We start from the raw sequence: 19936 nt of genomic DNA on the forward strand, positions 1-19936 counted from the left end.
AGAAGGACAGAGTGCCAGCAGGACAGTCCACATACACTGCTGCTCTGTTAGAGACAGAGGAGGAGGAGGAGGAGGAGGAGGAGGAGGAGATGGATGTTTTTATGTTATTGTGCCAGACAGAGAACTTCACAAAACCAAATCTATCATCAAGGAAAAAGGTGTTGTGCCAGACAGAATGAGGACAATCATCAGAGCAGCTCAGACTCCAGGACTGATTATTCCATCCAAACCTACAGTCATAACTACTGCCTCCTTTCCTTCTGATGCTTCTGTAACTCACTGATATATAAACGTCTCCTCTCCACTCGACCTCCCAGTAACAGCGACCAGTCAGACCATTTCTACACAGCAGCTGAGGATAAACATCAAATCTGTCTGGATGATCAGGATATGACTGAACCTCCTCCACACGTGTCACCTTCCTGTTGTTGTCAGACAGTTGGAGCTTTGTGTTCACTGTGTTTGTGTCGATTGTGAGTTGACAGGAATCTGATGGAGAGAACAAACACAATCCAGCTGCAGTTATTGATCCATCATCTGTTCATTGATTGACACTTTGATGATGACTCCTGACATGATGAAGATGGTTGAATGTGTGCTGCTTTGTTTTCATGAATCCCATTAAAAACACACTTACACTTCCTCAGACCTGGTCTCAACCATCGGACTCCAGCAGGCTCCACCCTGAAAGGAGGAGGGGTCAGAGCAGTCAGCATGCACACATGGACATTACATGGCTCTCATACACACACACTGTTACACACTGAGCTCAAAGCTCGGCTCCACTGTTTTATTCAAAGAAATCTACATTTATTTATCAGCACATTTAAAAACAGCTTGAGCCAAAGTGCTGCACAGAGTAGAGATAAAATAGGAAACATACACAGTAATTACTATAAAGACTCGTCAGAATTGAAAGCTACAGAGTACAAATGTGTTTCCAACCGGGTTTTAAAAATGTCGAGTGTTGGTGACGACCTGATGTGAAGGGCGACTGTTCCAGAGTTTGGCTGCAGCCATCGATAAAGCTCACCTCTGTTTTTATGGCTAGTTCTGGTCAGAAGCTACTTATATGCAGACCTGAGGGCTCGACTTGGATTATCTTTGTTAAAGAGAGATAAGATGGAGCTAATCCATTCAGAGATTTAAAGACAAACAGCAAGATCTGGAAGTGGATTCTACGACGTACTGGTAACCAGTGGAAAAAGCTGGAAAAAGCTGGTGATGGGTCGTCTAGCACAGAGCCACCGCTGGACCATATTGGCATTGTCTTACATAGGTATACATGTGAACAAAGAGTACCAGTCTGTGTGTGTGTGTGTGTGTGTTCCAGATGTGACCCTGTGACCCCAAAGGTGGTGCTAAGAGTCCAGCGGTCCCCCTAACAAAGGGCTCATATACTTAACCAGACACAGAGTAGGTGTCCTCCTACATCATAGGTGTCAAACTCTGGCCCGCGGGCCAAATTTGGCCCGCAGCCTAACTACATTTGGCCCGCAAAGCCATACCAAATTATTATTAGAGCTGGCCTACTGGTATTATACAGCTAATAGGGCTCTAGAGTGCGACCAATTTGGTCGCAACTAAAAAAAAAAAATTTGGTCGCACAGGTGTGACCAAATATTTTCAGGTAACAAAGAAAAATAAATCTCTGCAACTCTCCGTGTGGTCAACAACAGACACACATTATGCCCCTATCGTGGACTAAACCAATCAGAGATAGTCAGGGGCGGGACTTCTCTGATTGGCTGTGGTCCAGTTGAAAGTGCAGGTGGATAGAGAGAAGAGGTGAGTAGCTTGAATAAAGCGATATCGATTCATTAAATCCCGAATTGACTTTTAAATATAACTGTGTTTTGCCAGAAATGCCAGATTCTCAGATTAAAGCTCACAAAACTATTTCAACAACCACCAAACATCAAATGAGAGCAGGTACACGGATTCCACACAAAGACGTAAACACAGAGCGGACCCAACACATCAGAATTAGCTTTGTATTTCTCGGCTTTCTCACCCCACGGCCCGAACACGGACACGCTGTCGGGGCTCAGCAATTCTGATGCGTCGGGTCCGCGCTGTGTTTACGTCTTTTTGCGCTGATTCTGAGCTGCAGGTTTTGTCTCTCTCCAACCAAAATTCTCCGAGCCAAAAAGAAGCAGCAAACTACGCTTCACATTTGATCAATGTCGTCATGAGTTTTGCCTCTCAGTTTTGCTGTTTTGCTTCCATCACGATAAAAATCACACTTCATGCACAGCTCTCTGTGTGTACTTCAAGAACAGTTTCCCGTCTCAAATCTGTTTTCTGCATTATTCATTCGCTGATCACCCACCAGTCTACCGTTGTTTACAGTCTTTTTCTTTTCTTTTTTTCACTTAAATGACCTCGGACAAGAAAGCGTATTTCTTCTGTTGTTCAATACTGAAGAAATTTAAACTTTTTAAAATTATGCAGAATATTGCAGAATATTTTTAAGGTTATCTGCTATAAAAAGTCAGGCCAGATAAATCTCCATGTTTTTCTGTGTTTTATTCTCAGTTACTTTGACACAAAGGCATCTGCTGTGATGTTCACAATTCTGATGAAGTCTCACATGTATCAGTACTGATAAATGATCAGAATTATAATATTTCTGACTGTCTGAGGCTAAATTGAATCGAATCAGGACTTTGAGAACCGGAATCGAATGGATTATAGAAATCAGTGATGATACCCAGCCCTAGTGAGCAGCCTAGGCCTGACAGAAATGGATGTAGCTGTGGGTAATAAGAAAAGATGAAAAGAACTATTGATAACTTTTGTGTTAAGTTAAGGCCTGATCCGTCTGAAATTCATAGGCAGCTCTGACACGGTGCCATCAATCTTTGAATGCTGAAAAAGCACAGTGTATCCAGAAAAAACACTTCATGCTGCAATAAATGCACTGCCCAAGTGTCCTCTCTCCCCACTGCCTTTCAGCAGCAGGCAGCAGCAAACAGGTCATCAGATCAAGATGATGATTAAGTTTAACATTTTCTACAATATTGCCAAAGCACTTTAAGCACAAGATTGTTAGTTAATCATTTAGAAATGAATATTGTCTGTATGGACTTCCCCCCAAAGAAAGTGCACATGTAAAACTGCAGTGTTAAGCAATGAGGTTAAAAAAATTGAGTGCGCCTAACTTTTGTGCCGGTGCGCCTAAATTTTTAAAGTTAGGCGCAGCGGTGCGCCCATGTCAAAAAGTTAGTCTAGAGCCCTGTATATTGTTTAGTATTGTTTGCTTGTTCCATATTCAGTTTCTCAGCAAAACTTGTTTGAGTCCATAAGAAGAGATTCATTCTTAAATCTGGAGAAGATTTTTTTTTTTTTCAATAAGCATTAATGTTGGCCCGCGACCTTGTTCAAGTTTTGAATTTTGGCCCACTATGTATTTGAGTTTGACACCCCTGTCCTACACCATAAATCAGTAAGAGAAGGTACGACCTCTCTCATAACCCCAAGTTGTGTGTGCATGCCAGAGCACTCTGGAAGGCACACAGAGTCTTTACAGACTACTAAGGATCAAACCTCTATCATTATGCAATCGATTATAAAACTCTCAGCATATATGAGTAAATAGCATATATGACAATCAACAATATAAACCTGACAGCTGGTTTAATTACAGAATTTATATGTTTCTCAAATAAGAAAGAGCTATCGAGAAACAATCCTAAATCTTTAGCAAAGGGAGTTCTGAACTTTTCCAGTGGGCCAAGGTCAACATTATCCGACAATGCTAACTCTTTTCCCTTGCATTATAAGGGGTGAATAATTATTAGCAGCTAATGCTAATATCGTTTTGCCTTCCCTTTAAACAATGTGAGCAGCTAGTGCTAGGTAGGCTGGTGTTAGCAGCTAATGCTAATTTGAAGTGAATTAGCATTATATTTAGTGAGGAGTTAATGCTAAGTACACTGCCATTAGTGGCTAACGCTAATGGCTGCTGTGTTGCTTCGGACTATTCCTCACCCCCTATCCAACCCTGTGGCTTGTCACGTGTTCCATAATGTTGTGCTGTGGACATTCATGTGCTTCTTTTTGTGCAGAGTTTTTTTGGTTCCTGTTCTCATGCTGTCCTCCCAGGAGCCCAGCATGAGGAGAGGTCTCTTTTTTTCCTCTTGTACTTCCCCATTGTAGTGTATATTTCAGTGTTTTTTTCTGTAACGCTACTGTGGAGAAAGGAGGTGTTATTTTTCCTGCCATTTTTTATCAGTTCATTTTACTATTTTCAGTTTCATTATTTGGTTATTGTTATCGCATCATAATCATATAACAAGCATTTGCATTGATGCATTTATTGATATTACCTTAAAGTTTGCATTCATTTTAAGTTCACTTTTATTTACTTTATTTACTTTATGTACAGGTGCCAGTATAATCATATGATAATTTGTCATTGCAGGAGCACCTATGATTATTTTACACACATTGCATTTGTGTCTTTAAAGGAGTTGTGACTCAAGAAGTCGTCTCTTGAGGGTTATAAACTTTTGGTTAGCGTTAAGGATTAGCCAATCTACTGTGAGGATGACCTGAGTTATTGAAGGATTGCACATGCTTACAATACATTTGTATTCTGTTCTTTTTATTATTTTTATTCATGTATACCTTTTATTAAGTTTTAAGTAGTGGTATTAGATTGAAACATTTGTTTAATACCTTTTTTATACATTTTACATATAAGCCAAGATCATCACACATAGGATGGCCTCAGCCTGGTTGCATAAGCAGAGAGGTCACATATGGTGCAAGGCGAGAGGAACACATGCACAGACATACACACACCCACACGCACACACATATACAAGTGAGTTTATTTTTGTAGGTGAAAGTTAAGCATGTTTGCTAGGGTTGCAGTTTTTCTGTGGGTGTATGTGATGGTTTGATAAGAGTACAGGATGTCTAACTGTCATGTGGGGGCCATGGTTGCGGGGACTGAACCTAGAGGATGATGGAAGCGAATGTTCTTTTAAAATGGGTCTAAAGTTAACTGGGGTTCTGTGGGGTTGATTTGACGTATGTAAGTGTTGTATCTGATTAAGACATGAAGGGGCGTTGTATTAACCTGTCCCTATAAAACCTTTGTGTTGTTTATTTTGAGGGAGATCCACCTTTGATGTTCTGCAGGGTGTGTCTCCCACACGTGTGGTTTTCATTAAAAATCATCGCTTGAATTCATCTTTTGGACCATTGTGGTTACTTGCATTCCTCCTGTGTTTTCTTCCCAAATATTTTGAACCCAACACTACCGATCTCCAAACTATAACCCAATGTGATGTCTGTGTTGTGTATGTATGGTCGGGGGGTCCCATTTCACTGCAGGGCAACCTGCATGTGGCGAATAAAGCCTTGATTGATTGATTGATTGATTTTAGGTGAATAGGAATTAGCAGCTAATGCTAATACCATAGTTTCTTGCTTTATAACAATGTGACCAGCTAAAGCTAAGTAGGTTGCTGTTATTAGCTAATACTAATTTAAGGTGAATTAGCATTATCCGCTTATGCTAACAATGTTTTTTCTTACCTTTTAAAAATATGAGTAGCTAATGTGAACACTATTTTTCATTCAATTTTAACTTTTTCACTGTGATGTAAAGAGTTCATGCTAAATAGGAGGCCATCAGTTGCTAATTCTAATTTTAGGTGAATAAGCATTAGCAGCTAATGCTCATACCATTTTCCTTTGCTTTGTAAGAATGACAGCAGCTAATGACACGAAGTCTACAGTTATTAACTAATGTTAATTTGAAGTGATTAAGCATTAGTAGCTAATGCTAATATTATATTTTCTTGCTTTATAAAAATATCAATAGATAATAACACTACATTCCCTTCAATTAAACCTATTTAGCAATAATTAACTTCATTTAGCATTACGTTAGTGCTAAATAGGCTACCATTGGTGGCTAATGGTAATTTTTGGTGATTAAGCATTCGCAGCTAATGCTAATACCATATTCTCCTCCTTTACAAAAATGTGAGCAGCTAATGCTAGGTACGTTGCCATTATTAGCTAATGCTAATTTGAGGTGAATTAGCATTATCCGCTAATGCTAACAATGTTTTTGCTAACTCTTTTCCTTCCCATTATAATAATATGGGCAGGTACTTTTTAACAATATGAATAGCTAAATCTTATGCTATTTTTCCTTCAATTTTAACAATGTGAGCAGCTAATACTAAGTAGGTAGGTTACCGTTATTAACTATTGCTAGTTTCCCTTGCATTATAACGATATGAGGAGTTAATGCTACGTAGGCTGCCATTAATAGATAATGCTAATTTGAAGTGAATTAGCATCATCCATTAATGCTAACTCTTTTCCCTTGCATTATAACAATTTGAGCAGCTAATGCTAAGAAGGCTGCTGTTATTAGCTAATGCTAATTGGATGTGAATTAGCATTATATTAGTGAGCAGTTAATGCTAGGTAGGCCGCCGTTATTAACTAATGCTACTTTGGCGTGAATTAGCATTATGTGCTAATGCTAATACTGTTTTCCCTTGCTTTTTAACAATGTGAGCGGCTAATTCTAAGTACACTGTTGTAAATAGCTAATGCTAATTTAATGTGAGTTAACATTATCGAATAATGCTAACACTGTCTTCTCTTACTTATTAAAAATGATAGTAGCTAATTGTAGGAGCCATATGAGTTGCTCTTCTTTTGATTAAGTGGGTTGGGTTAAATGGACTCACTGTATTGGTGCACGGGTGCGGGGCGTGTCTCATGGGTGTGGTAGAGGATAAATGTGGTTGCACTCACCTGTTCACAGCACCTGCTGTTGATGAGCAGAAAGGTAGGGTGAGCATGGGGAAAATCTTTCTGTTGACCGCAGCATGAGCGCAGCTTGAATGACTTTGGAATAGTTGACTGTAACTTGATGGTTTTGTATATTCATGAACTATTTGATGCCATAGGCCAAGTTATTTGGTGTACTAATTGGTGCCAATTGGTGATAGGTGGTGAGTTGCAGTTATTTGTTTGTGTGGTCTGTGCATTTGTGTAATTGTTGATCCCATGTGCTGATTTGTATGTTGGACAGTTGCATGCGGAATAAAAGGAGCAAATGGTACAGAAGTGTATTTTATGCGTTTATTGTTGCGTGTCATCTGTGTCCTCATGTTTAGCCTGCCGCGGCCGTTGGTTGGAGGAGCCGCAATACTAATACTAATATTCTTTTCCGTTAGGTAACAACAATGTGAGGAGTTAATACTAAGTAGGCTGCTTTTAGCGGCTTATTCTAATTAGGGGTGAATAATCATTAGTAGCTAATGCTAATACCGTTTTCTCTTTCCTTATAACAATATGAGCAGCTAATGCTAATTTGATGTGAATTAGCATTAGCTAACGCTAATACCCTTTTCTCTTGTGTTATGGTGATGTGAGATGTTAATGCTAAATAGGCTGCCATGAGTGACTCTTTTCCTTTACGTGATAACGATGTGAAGGGTTTATGCTAAGTAGGCTACCATTAGCAGCTAAAGCCAATTTAAGGTAAATAAGCATTAGTAGCTAATGCTAATACCGTGGTCGTGTCCAAATTCATGGGCTGCATCCTCCTGAGGACCCGGCCTTCACGGTCTATGTGGGCTGGGTCCTCAGAAGGTCAGGTAGGCCGGAAGTAAACGGCTGTGGAATTGGACGGTCTAGCCTTCTGATTAGCGTCACGGCTGTCTCGGTGGAGTTTAATAACTCGGCCGTCTGCTCCTTGCTATCTAAAATATAACAGTACACTGGCGTAAATTCTCGACCATCTCACACTTCTGTTTAATCAGTTTTCAGCTGTGTGAAAACCAAGGAGGAACCCACCTGGGGGATTAATAAAGTTTTATTTAATCTAATCTAATCTAATAACTTTAATCTCAGCCAAACCGATTTACTCACGAACAAATAAAACATTTTTAGGTTGTCTAAGTGACTTATATATTAAGTTTAACCTGAGTAGCGAAAGTCCGCGGTGATCTGAAATTGATGTGCCGGGAGTTATTCCATTCTCGGCGGCTTCAGTGACCCTCGAGCTCCCGGCTAGCTATCGATGTGGTGGGTAACAGACGTCTCCGAAAACGTCGAAGCACTTTTGCAAATATGCGATGTCTTGATAAACCGAGCAGACATTTGAAGTTTACACACCTACATTCTCGCCTGAAAATATGTTAAAAGTTTATTTTGTGACCCAGAAAGATTAATAGGAGTAATTTTAAAACTCAGTAGTGGCCGCCATTGCCGGAAACTGGAGTTTGGCTGGGCCGCACTATGAATTCTGGGATATGGTGGGCCATGAAGGACACACGCGACCCATCCTTCAAATTCGGGGAAAAGGAGGACGCATTTCTCGGCTGCATTCGGAGGAGTCTATGAATTTGAACAGCCTTCGGCGCGTCGCTCTGACGTAATCGGTCTACAAATGCATCCTCAGGAGGATGCAGCCCATGAATTTGGACACGACCCCCTTCTCTCTTGTGTCATAATGATATGAGACGTTAGCAGCTAATGCTAATACTGTTTTCCCTTGCTTTCTACAACTTGAGCAGCTATTGCTAAGTAGGCCACTTTGCTCTGCTAAGGATTTGTGTGACCGCGATGGAAACTCTGATAAGCTACTGCTGCTAAGCTAATGCTGTTTATGGGCCCTGTTAGAATCAATATTTCATTTTCTTTCTGTTGTTTGAGAACAATAACAGAAAAATGTGCACTTGAGAACAAATTTATTGTGAATTCAGCCATGAATGTAGAGTTCGTCATTATTTAAGCTTCCATTTCCAAATGTTAGCTGCTCCTGTCTGCCTCTTTGTCACACACACAGACTGAAATGATTCACAGCCTTGTTTCATCCTTCTGTCACTGTGGACATAGCCATGTGTATGTTTCCCATGCTGTGACACTTTATTAGGTACACTGTGGCATCTATCTCAGGTACACTTGTGACCTAAATCTCCCTGCAAACAGACTCCTTGGAGACCCCCTACATAAATATCCATGTACTATCCAGCTAGACTAGTGTGTCTGTCCCTGAAAATATTCCTGCATGTGTGATTGCTCGTGTCCTATCTGCAGGAAACAAACAAGGAGTGAAGGACACAGGAAATGTTTCCAGCTCTTCTTCCTCTATCAGACATTCTCTCCATACCTGAGAGTGTCCAGTCTCCAGCCTGGATCCTTCAGTCCAGCCGATAGCAGCTTAATTCCTGAGTCCCCTGGATGATTGTAGCTCAGGTCCAGCTCTCTCAGATGGGAGGGGTTGGTGCTCAGAGCTGAGGCCAGAGAAGTACAGCCTTCCTCTGTGATCAGACAGCCTGACAGGCTGCAGACACACAAAACAACACGAGTTGTTTAACAGTGTAAGGTAACAGCCTCCAATATTAGAGAGAAAGCCCCAACCATCAGACAATCCGCTGTAAGCAGCACTTGGTGATGGTGGGAAGGAAGAACTCCCTTTGACACAAAGATCCTCCCAGTGAAAACAGGCTCCAGGAGGAGCATCTACCATGACTGGTTGCAGGGTGAGGGGAAAGAGAAGAGATGAGCTCAGAGAGACAAGAACAAAACACAAACTAAGGAGAGAGAAGACAAAAGTTAAGGACATGCAGTAGTGACCAGTAATGGGAATAACGGCGTTACAAGTAACGGCGTTACTAACGGCGTTACTTTTTTCAGTAACGAGTAATCTAACTAATTACTATTCCTATCGTTACAACGGCGTTACAGTTACTAACAAGGAAACGCGGTGCGTTACTATTTTTCAACAAACAGACAGTCGAAGCTGTGTTCAGCTTACCGCATCTTCTGGACGCTACAGCTTTAAGCAGCTGCGCGCTCCCGCGGACGGTAATCACGATCACTGTCTAGCACAACACCTGGAGCTCAGGGGGCAAAACAATTGCATGAGTGCTGCTGTTTGACTGAGGAAGAATAAAGTAGTCGTGGTAAGCCAATCACATGACCACTTAAAGACAAAGCAACAAGGGGATATATACCAGTTTATAAACTGTGTTGATAGGCCACGTAAAAAAATGATAAACAATATATACGCAGCATTTTTTTCCTCAATAGTTTCGCCACGTTAGCGCTAGCAAGCACTCTCTGCTTATGAGCAAAACAAAAAAAAAGTTTTAGGAGTGACGGCGAGAGAGAGAGAGCAAGAAAATAGAGAGAGCGAGTTTTGAGATGTGAAATTTGTGACGTTTAGCGTGTTTGGAGTGTGTAGTTAATGTGTTGTCTTGTGTAGTTAGTGGGTAGTGTTGTGTATAGTTTTGTGTTGTGTGTCAGAACAATGAGGCGACTGCTGTCTCCAGGTAGAAACAGCAGTGATACACCTGCTGCTGTCAGACCTGCAGGTATCAGGCTGTGATGTTCTCCTTTATAGTGGACAGAAATTACTTTTTTGGAGTGGCACAAATAATTTGTGTGGCATCTTATTGAAAGTTTGAAATGGTTATTTTAAAAAAGGGTAAAAGGTAAATGGATGCAAATAACTTTGTTGTTTGCAAAACTTGTGCATAGGATTTTAAAATTGACCATTAATGTGATTTTTGTCTGATTTTAGATCAATTCTGGTTATACAGTATGACAAAATGAGAACATAACTGTAAATTCAGGCACGTGAGGTTGTGCTAAAAAGGATGATACCAAACAAGGCAAAGCAAATAGTTTTTAAAGGTAAAATGTGGAGAGAAAATCAAGAGTAGTAAAAAAATGGCCAATTATACCCTGGACCCCAGAGGGTTAAACGTTTTTTTTTTTTTTTAAAGTAACGCAATAGTTACTTTTCTAAGTAATTAATTACTTTTAGAATATTGTAACTGAGTTACTAACTCAGTTACTTTTTTTAAGAAGTAACTAGTAACTATAATTGAATTACTATTTCAAAGTAACTTGCCCAACACTGGTAGTGACATATAAAAGCATCAGGAGTGAAAAGAGGGGAGTGGAGAAGAAAGCAGAGCATCATGGGAAGTCCACCAACAGCCTGAGCCTATTGCAGCATAACTAAGGGATGGTTCAGGGTCACCTGATCCAGCTCGAACTATAAGCTTTATCAAAAAGGAAAGTTTGAAGCTGATCTTCAAAGTAGAGAGGGTGTCTGTCTCCTGAACTCAAACTAGGAGCTGCTTGCACACCAAGTCCAACATAGCCAGGCTGAGTCAGAGTTAGATTAGTCCAAAGTAAAGTCAGAAAATCATTATTTGCTGTCGATCTTACGTGCTGCACAATAATGTTTAACATTTAATATTTACTGCCATATTCCCATATATCATTGTGATGTTGTTTATTCTTTTACATTTTACATTTTCTCGTTTTCTTCTGCATGTTTTGTTTTTTCTTTCTCAACAGGTGATCCAGGTGATCGATCGATATATGTATTTTTTTCTCTGCTTACTCTGTTGGTTTTTGTTTTTTGCCCTTTTCCCCCGTCCCTCTTCTCAGCTGTTTTCCTTTTCCTCTTTCTTTCTCCCCTTTCTTTCCCCCAGTAAAGTCTGTCCCGTATTCAGCAAATGAAAAATAAAATAAACAACAAAGGGTGAATCAAATAGACCATTACGGCAAGGCTGGGATGGTCCGTTTGGTAAAGTAAATCCGTTGGGCATCTTTCTTTGCCTTTAGACAATAATTCTGATGGCAAAAGAGCCAAACGGCACAGGCAAAAAAAAAAAAGAAAGTAATTATTTGAGTCACATTTTAGTGAAAATGTAGAAAAACTATCCAATTTATTTCTAAATCTGATATTAAACAGTTTAAATGGTTAAAAAAGCTGTAAAAAAAAACCCAGAAAGCGTCAATAAAAGCCTCTTTAGAGGGTCACCAGTTTAAAACTCAGACATTTAAACTGGTGATTCTCCTTCTCTGCTCCATTTCCTCTCTAGACTTCCTGTTCCTAGGTGGGATTTGATTGGCTGAACGTCCTTTTAGCTTTTCTTTAGTTCTTTGGGTGCTAATTAAAGAGGAAAACACACGAGTCATGTGACGTGACATAAGGAGCGCTCTGATTGGTTCGGACTGACAAACTATGGTCCTGTTTGCAAGCTTAGCTTTGCAGTGCCAAGAAGATCTCTTAAATAGGGATGGGACGCTCCACAGTGACGTTTCCACACTTTGGATTTTCTGAAGTGCAGATGTTTAGAAACGCTGCTCCAACGCGTGGTTCAAACACTCAGATCAAATCGCTGTTGAAGGTGTAGCCGGATGGGCTACTCGCCTTTGTTTTCTCTCTCGCTCGCTCTACTGCTCTCGCTCGCTCTCCTGCGCTCGCTCTCGCTGCACAACTACGTTAATTAGGAAATCACCTGCATATTGATTACAGGGTGGTGTTTACCTGTATAAAGGGAAGCCGTTTTTTTTTGTTGGATCATTCTTCCCGAGCTTCTGGTGCGACACAGCAGTAAATGCTGGCCTAGTGGTTAATTTACCGATACGATCGGATCGTGTGACTGCTACAGGTAGGCCCCCTTCTGACCTCTGATTTCTCTCAAAGTCGGTAACTAGTAGTCATATTTCCGCGGCCCGCTACAGCGCGGCTGTTTCTCTTTACTTTACTCCAGCCATGGTGGAGAGACGCGTGAGTTGCGTCGACCGTGCAGTACAGTGCCTCCAGTCTTGGGGTAAGCCGCTTATATTATAGCTGCTAGTATTTGTAAATTAGAGGAGATTAAGGTTATCTTTGCTTGTTTTTGTTTGTAGGGTTTGATTGTTGCCGCACCCTCTCAGGGACCAACTGCCTGATTTTAAGCGAAGAGTCGAGACGCCTGCCTAGCTGCTGTCTTGTCTATCTTGTCTTATCCTGTTTTATCTTGTCATGAGACTGTTTTTATAGTAGGCTTACCTTTTCCTGGTTCGCCTGGTTTTATTCTATTTTATTCTGAACTGTTGCTTGTACCCACGCTTCTGTGATCGGGCTGAAGCGATCCTCTGCCCTAGTGCCGTGCCGGGAATTTTAAATCGCCTCCGTTGCTGGTCTTAGCCTGTGGGGAGCCAGACCAGCTTGCGATTGAGGCTTGGACAACTACTACGAGTACGAGTGGTAGTTTGACCCGTGGGGCATAAGCCTTCCAGTGTGGTGTGTGTGTGTGTGTGTGCATGTGCGATTTCTTTTATTAAAGTTATTAAAGTGTGTTTTCGTTTTTTAGGATCTGTAGTGAGCCAGACGCTCAGTGTCCTTTTATTCCTTTTACGTATTTTTCTGTGTTTTATTTCAGTGAACAGAGGACGTGCCAGTGGCCCTGGGACCTCAGGTGGTGGGTCATTTTCACACTTTCTTTTCTACAGCACCGGGTGGGCTGCAGTGATTTTCTTTTTGTGTGATTTTCTTTTGGGTCCACGGCTGCTGGTAAGTCCAAGTTCCATCATTGTTTTATTGTACTTTTAGGACACTGTCAACAATGACCCTACATTTTGTTCTCTTAATATTTTATTCTTTATCTTTTACTATAAATAAAACTGTTTTGGAGCCAACCTGCCTCAGTGTGCATCCTTGAATCTGTGCAGCCTCTTTTTATTCCTCTTATCTATTTCTTAAATATATATTTCCTGGGGGTGAAATTCCCCCAGGTGGCGTTGTCATTTTATTATTTCTTTTATAACACTTGGTCACAAAGGCAGCGAGCTGTGACTGCTGTGAACAGTGTTCTCACACTATTTTCTCCCTGTGTCAACATAAATCGGCTGCAACACACCACAAACACCTTTATAAAACTAAATATACTGAGAGCACACTGCTGTGGTTGCTGTGGTAACCATCCATATATCCAGCTGTTTGGGGCCGAGTCTGCTTCCTCATCCTTGGAAAAAACCTCAAAGTTTGATATGTTTTTGACTTGAAGCTTTTTGTGATTTGGTTTGATTTGTTGTTCTACACACTGTGAAACAAAGCTAGAAGCCACTGTGGTACAGTGGGGGACTCAAACCCAGGGCCCAACCTGCTCAAACAACAGCCAGAAGGATTATATTAAGTCTCATCTTCTGTTCATTAGGAAAACATCAATAATGAAGAGCACATGTTTATAGAGGCACATGTTTATAGAGGCACGTCATTTAGCGACTTCCAGCAACTTTTAGGACAGCCAATAGCAATTTTCCTTACTGAGGAGTTGGCAACACTGCTAGGAGCAGTGGGTGGATGGCAGCATCATCATGAAGGATCAGTGTGAGAATACATCATCACATCATCATCCACAAAGAAAACCAGTGTGAGTGTCTGACGCTCTTGTTAGAAAGACGCAGTCGCAGCTTGTGGGTGCAGTTAGCTGGTTTGCTAGTTAACTGGTTTGCTACTTAGCTGCTCTCCTAGTTAGCTGGGAGCTAACTCACTCGAACATTTGATGCTAAACTGTCTGAACTGTGTAAGCAGCATTTATTGCTGCTCTGTGTTACTCTCCAGCCTCTCTTTGACTTAGTCCTCTCAGTTTTTTCCTACTTACAAACTAGAAAACCTTCTTTTTCAGCTTCTACACACCCGAGCTGTGGCTAAGGTGCTACCAGCACGCAGGCTCGGTGTGTCTAAATTCATGGGCTGCATCCTCTTGAGGACACATTTGTAGACCGATAACGTCACAGCGACGCACCGAAGGCTGTCCAAATTTGTGGAATCCTCCGAATGCAGTCGACAAATGCGTCCTCCTTTTCCCCAAACTTGAAGGATGGGTCGGGTGTGCCCTTCGTTTTCCACCATATCCCAGAATTCATAGTGCGGCCCAGCCAAACTCCAGTTTCCGGTAATGGCGACCGCTACTAAGTTACTCTCATTAATCTTCCTGGGTCAAAAAATAAACTTGTACCATATTTTCAGTGAGAATGTGGGTGTGTAAACTTCAAATACCCACCAGCTCGATAGCTAGCTGAGAGCTCGAGGGTCACTGAAGCCGCAGAGAACAGCACAACTACCGGCACATCATTTTCAGATCACCACGGACTTTCACTACTCAGGTTAAACGTAATATTAGTAACATATGACTGAATCTATATCACACTTAAAGCTTTCTGTAAATGAAAGAATCAGTGAAAATGAGGCACTTCAGTTGATTTTAAACAAAAACTCTGAACATAACCTGATCCAGACCAGGTTATTGGTTCAGCATCAGTAACCATGGTGATGGCTGGGGGGCTTCTCTGCCTCCCTCCTGCTGTGTGCCCAGCCTGGAGGCTGCGGTCTGTGAACGGCTCCTGGTGCAGACAGCTCCCTGTGATAGTGTTTCCTCACTTGGCTAATACGTACCCAGCCCAATCTTACTCTTTAGGTGTGTGTGTGTGTGTGTGTGTGGTGGGGGGGGGGATTGTGTGTATCTATGACCGTTTCTGTTAATGAGAGTGCGGGGAATGAGTGGGAGGGTGGGGTGGGCTGCTTTTAACCATGTAAAGCACTTTGTGCTACAGTTTTTGTATGAAAAGTGCTTTATAAATAAAGATTGATTGATTGATTGATGTAGCCAGGTAGAAACAGAGCTAGACAGAGACAGACAAACATTTATGCTCACAATCACACATCTCCAGTTAACCCAGCATGCATGTTTTTGGACTGTGGGAGGAAGCAAAGAACCTGAAGACAACCCACACAGGCCACACTATCACTCTTATTTACAGAATTATAATCTAATTAGATGATAAAGTAATAAATTATTTGTTATTTTAATGAAAATACATTTTAGCAATTTTTTATGAGTCAACAATTATAGTTTAAAAAAAGTGAAATTAAACAGTCAATAAAATCTAATATAAAGCTGAAACTAATGTAGACAATGTCGGGAAGGGAGTAAAAGTAAAAACCGGAGACGATAACTACCAAAATAAAACAGGAAGTGAATAACATTCAAGCTCACTTTAAGCTCAATAGATTAATACAAAACAGAATTTGACTATTGTTTTGAATTTTTGTTTACATTTTATGTTTAAGTGAGGCAATGAGTCATATCACTATGACCAAATATATATTTCATCTTTTCAGTCAGAAATAATTAATTGATCATATTTTTATTACTACATTTTTCTGAAAATCAAATTCTGATATCTGAACAAACAGCTTTGTAAAAACCTTCAGAATACAGGAATCGAACTAGAAGGTTTAGTAGATAAAGCACTGCTAAAATAAAGATTTTGGACTCAGAGGAGCAGATGGGACATTTCATTGCAAATGAAAGACAGAAAGTGAACAAATATCACTAAAAACCCCAGACACTGATTTCTACATTAAGACTTTTTTTTAAACAATTGACTGTTTATGCAATCATAGAAATCAGGTTTAACATGATCATCAGTGGAAAATTTTAAATCCTGACCTGAGAGTTTCCATTTTACAGTGTGGACTCTTCAGTCCGGCAGACAGAAACTTCACTCCTGAATCCTGCAGGTCAGAGTTACTCAGGTCCAGCAGTCTCAGACTAGAGGACTGGGAGCTGAGAGCTGAGGACAGAGCTTCATAGCCTCTCTCTGAGAACTGACAGTGACTCAGTCTGAAAAATGACAGATAAACATTAAACAAACACTGTTGTTAAATTGCAATGAGGGTTGAAGCGAGATCATTCAACTGCAGACCAGACAACAAACGACGGAGGCACCAGACAAGTGCAATCAAACGATGAGTTTATTGACAACGGAGAACAACCATCAGCATATGGCCTGTTTTGCTCTGACAAAAATACAGTGGGTTCTGGTTTTATAGGATAGAGGATCACACCCCCACATACACGTCAATACAGGTCAAAAATACATTGTGTGCAGTCATTGTTTACAGACAAGGGTACATCTTGTACATCTTCAATAGCTATAAACAGACATATAACAGACATATAACTTCCCCTTTCTGCAACACCTTCCATGCACAATCATAGTCTTAAGCCTTCGGAGTGTCTGATGGCTGGTTATCGCCTCCAGTCATCTGCTACCAAGTAGGTAAAAGGGCAGCCAGTTACAAAAAGGTCAAAGACACTTGGGCCTTCGCTCAGACCTGCTACTAGATTAATATGTGTATTGTAAGCATGCATGCAATCAACCTGCTATGTTCTCATCTTCCCTCAACATGTATCACCTGGACACTCTCACCAGTGAAGCTTAAAACCCTCTTGGATAGAACATCAACTCTAAACAAGCACAGATATGCAATGTGTATAAACTGATCATAACTACACCAGTAAATAGAAAGGTCAATGTGATGACAAACATTTTCAATGCAATATGAACCCTGTAAACAATATTACTGTTAAAATAATACTGTAAAACATGTTATTAATGCATTCATCATAAGGCAGACCACATGATAGCAACAAAAGAATCTTTAAATCCCAACAGGGTGCACTAAAGAGTTATTAGATTTAGCAATTAATCCTGTTTTTTTACTAAGAGACAACAAATGGATGACACTGACATTTGTTAACGGACAATGGTCAATCAAAATCAAAAGATCATCGGCTGCCCTCTCCCCTCCCTGATGGACATTTATTCGTCCCGCTGCCTCAGCAGAGCAGCAAACATTATCAAGGACAGCTCCCACCCTGGCTTCAACATGTTCAGCCTGCTTCCCTCAGGGAAGCGCTACAGATGCATCAACACTAAAACCCACAGACTCAAAAACAGTTTCTTCCCCAAAGCGATAACCACCCTGAACTCACACATGCACCGTTAACACAGCCCCCCACTTCCCACTTCCTCTATGGACCACCACTATTTATACCAATTCTATGTGCAATAACTGTATATACATAACACTATTTATTACATATTGTTTACGGCTTGTAAATTGTACATTTTATATATATACTGTGAAAAGGAGGATGTTTTTACTGTTATTGTTACTATTCATAATCATTATTATCACTGTTGCATCATTTATCGTTATCATTTCATCAAAGTATTTATTGAATCTGTTGATGTTATATTATAGTTTGTATTTTAGGGGGAGCCTAATCACATATTAAGGGCATGATGATCTTTCATTGCAGGTTTAACTGTGTTCATGTTATCCATATTGCTTATTAGAGAGTTGTTAATTGAGGGTCTGAAGTTATGGGGAAGTGAGAAAGTTAAGGTAAAGTCAAGATGATTCCATATCTGCTTACAATACAGTACATCACAGATAATAACATCACAGCATGGAGCATAGGGATCTGTGGGCCCAGTAATCTGCTGCAGTGTGGAGTCTGCCCAGCAACAGGTGACTCTGAGGTTCACCGAGGATAAGACACACAAGACACATAGTAGGGCCTGCACACATACACTCACAGTTTCTCAACTTGTTTTGCTCAAAACTGCTATGTGACTTGTCCAGGGTACGTGACCGTTTAGCAATAACAAGAAGCATCTGGAGTAAGGAGTAAAGGTTCTCTAGGGTCTGATGTACTGGAATGTTCTTAGATTACGAGAATTGATACTTAGATTTCCAGTAAATCCAACTGCTTTGACGCATAATGCTCGTCATCAACTGATATAAATACAACTGTTCATCTGTTGTTCTGGGGAGACTGGCTTTGGAAGTGTGATACGCATCTTCCCCACATATATATGTGTGTTTAATAAAATCACTATTTTGACATCTACTGGGACTTTGCAGTCGTTTGTCCTTTCCTCAAATTATGAACCATGACAATACACATCTTCTTCCCTATGTTAATACTGTCCATATGTATATAGCGCTGCAGAACTGTACCTCCCCTCCCCCCCCCAGCATGTTTACACTGAGTAGGAGATGCTCTGTATCTCATTGTACAACTGTATAATGACAATAAAGGCATTCTATTCTATTCTATTCAATTCTGGTATTCTATTGCAAATGCCAATTGGGCTCCATGTGCCAGGCAGTGCATTAGCACCAAAGTAGCTGACATATTGATCAATAACTCTCTCTGCTCATTAAATTATCATAAAACTATTACAGAAGTTTAACTGACTTTTTTCCCCATTTAGTGGATTCTTATTGGTTAATTCTGTCAATTGATGAAAAGCACAACATAACTTGATCTCACCTCAGAGTATTCAGTTTACAGTGTGGACTTCTCAGTCCTGCAGAAAGAAACTTCACTGCTGGATCCTGCAGGTTGTTGTTACTTAAGTCCAGCTCTCTCAGTGTAGCAGACTGGGAGCTGAGAACTGAGGACAGAGCTTCACAGCCTCTCTCTGAGAGTTCAGGGACACTCAACCTAAAAACAAAAACAAAATAAAGACATAATTTGAAAAATTTTCATTTGATAACAAACTGTTTGTGATTAATTTAAATCACTTCTTGTGTTGAACCTTTAAAAGAAAAACAAATATCAGTGTGCATTACTATTTATGGCTAAAAAAAACATTTTAGCTTAAAAATGTTCCCTGTGTAAATATAAAGACCTGGAATTTGCTCATTAAATGCTAAACAAAAACAAGTGATGACTCCTCATTCTGTGAACATGTGATAAGCAAGACTGTAAGTATGTAGCAGTGAGAGGGAAGGCTGGCTGAGATCCTGGTGAGTGAGGGTTAGTTACTCTAGGAAAAGGTCAAGATATGACTGAGAGATTCTGGGAGACTGAACTAGTGACGGAAATTATTTCTACTAAAGCAGATATAGCGTTTAGTCCTTCCATCAGTCGTCCAAAAAGCAGTGAGATAAAGTCTCAAGTTAATTCTGCACAGTGTAAATGTCAGTGTCCTCTGGGTCCTCACTGATCATTGTATTCTGTCACAAACTGTCATGGTTCACAGACTGTGTACAGTCAGAAACCAAAGTGCACAACATGGAGAGACTGAAAAACAATCAAGCATGCAGATCTAACAACAGGAAAACAGAAGAAACATGAGGAATATGATTGAATCAGCAGCTGCAGATCCTTGGAGCTGTACTGGTGATGCTGATTGTAACATATAGAAGTGAACTCATCTTCAGCTGAGCAATAAGACCAGAGGAGGAATGAGGGAGTTGATGATTATCACCTATGGCTCCATCACAGTCTTT

At 40.5% G+C, this 19936-nt stretch overlaps 1 long non-coding RNA gene across 1 annotated transcript; it reads right to left on the reverse strand.

Annotated features, from left to right (window-relative positions):
* Positions 1 to 473: 473 nt before the first annotated feature.
* On the reverse strand, positions 474 to 9327 carry LOC120439221. Its single transcript, XR_005612469.1, has 3 exons — positions 9158 to 9327; positions 638 to 684; positions 474 to 489 (listed from the first exon to the last, which is right to left on the reverse strand). It is a non-coding gene; the product is annotated as an uncharacterized LOC120439221 (long non-coding RNA).
* Positions 9328 to 19936: the final 10609 nt, after the last annotated feature.

The sequence above is a fragment of the Oreochromis aureus genome, linkage group 3 (assembly GCF_013358895.1).
Source record: "Oreochromis aureus strain Israel breed Guangdong linkage group 3, ZZ_aureus, whole genome shotgun sequence".
Classification (NCBI taxonomy): domain Eukaryota; kingdom Metazoa; phylum Chordata; class Actinopteri; order Cichliformes; family Cichlidae; genus Oreochromis; species Oreochromis aureus.